Source organism: Suricata suricatta, chromosome 13 (genome assembly GCF_006229205.1).
Source record: "Suricata suricatta isolate VVHF042 chromosome 13, meerkat_22Aug2017_6uvM2_HiC, whole genome shotgun sequence".
NCBI classification, from domain to species: domain Eukaryota; kingdom Metazoa; phylum Chordata; class Mammalia; order Carnivora; family Herpestidae; genus Suricata; species Suricata suricatta.
The window spans coordinates 30662690-30663796 of NC_043712.1; the positions used below are offsets into that span (position 1 = coordinate 30662690).

A 1107-nucleotide genomic window follows, 5' to 3' on the forward strand; every position below is an offset into this window, starting at 1 on the left:
ATAACTTTTAATGCCATGTAATACTGCTGACTCCCAAATGTTTATGATGGATTCAAGGCAGATTGTGGTAGTATGGCTCTGTTACCAGGGAAGGGAAAGTGGGTATTTGGGTCAGCTTTACCTCTGACCATAGAACAGGAATGGTCTTAGTCCTTAGTTTGGGTTTCTGCTCATAAACTGAGGCTCATATGATTGTCAGTTTTACTGTCTTATATCTGTTAAGCCGTAGAAGCAAATTAGGATCAAGGTCTTAAGTCTACAACTGGGGCTCTTCAAAAGAACAACTCTCTTTGCTTTCTCAACTGTTTCAATTTGGCATTCAATCCCGGCATTCAATTTCTTCCTTAACTTCCCTGGGCCCACTTAATTTCAGCAGGAGGAATCTTAGTGCTGAGATACTGAAATACCAGGGAAAATCCTCAACTAAGACTCTTAGGCTCTAGCTCCTAGGCGTACTTTGCCCTTAGTCAAGTAATTCTTAACTGTTTAATCGAGGTTAACGTCCTCAGCAATTCTATGGTTCTAGCAGTCTGAAACTTTTCCCTTTCCCAATTCAGTTCAACTCCTGTTCTCTGAATGTGGCTGCAGGTCTGGGGAATCCTGGTCTAGCGAAGGGAGAAAACGCATGCTCAAGCAGCCGTAACCAGGGTGACCCTCTACAACATGAACGCCCAGGAAGTTCAGGGCCGGACTTAGGGCCAAGCTTTGTCCTCGGATCCTGCGCTCTCCTCCCAGGGCTTACCGGAGCGCAGGGGGCTTCCGGCGGGCCCCCTCCTCCCAGGGGCGGAGCCTACCTCTCCCACTCCCGCCTCCCAGGCTGCGCGCGGCTGCGGGCCGTGGTCACGTGAGCGCGGCGCGGCGGGGGAGGGGCCCTGATTTCCGGGCGGCGGAAGGAGACGCGGCCGCGTGAGGCCGAGGCGATTTGAAAACACGCTCCGGGAGCGAGAGGCTGAGGCCAGTGGCGCACGCCGTCGCCTTGTGGGCTTCTACTCGGACGCTCCTCTCTTCTGCCTCCGCGCCCCGGTCCCGGCGGGCCCTCAGGTGAGCGGCCGCTGCCCGTCTGGCCGGGCCCTCCCGTGGCGTGGGACGGCGCGCGGGGCCGTCGCC

The 1107-nt window shown here is 55.5% G+C and overlaps 1 protein-coding gene across 1 annotated transcript in view; it reads left to right on the forward strand.

Moving 5' to 3' along the window:
* The first annotated feature begins 909 nt into the window (after positions 1-909).
* Positions 910-1107, forward strand: part of TEX10 (testis expressed 10) — a 64014-nt gene continuing 63816 nt past the window's right edge. The window contains exon 1 of the mRNA XM_029919881.1: positions 910-948. The gene's annotated coding sequence lies outside the window, so the exon portion shown is untranslated. The remainder of the gene's footprint in view (positions 949-1107) is intronic.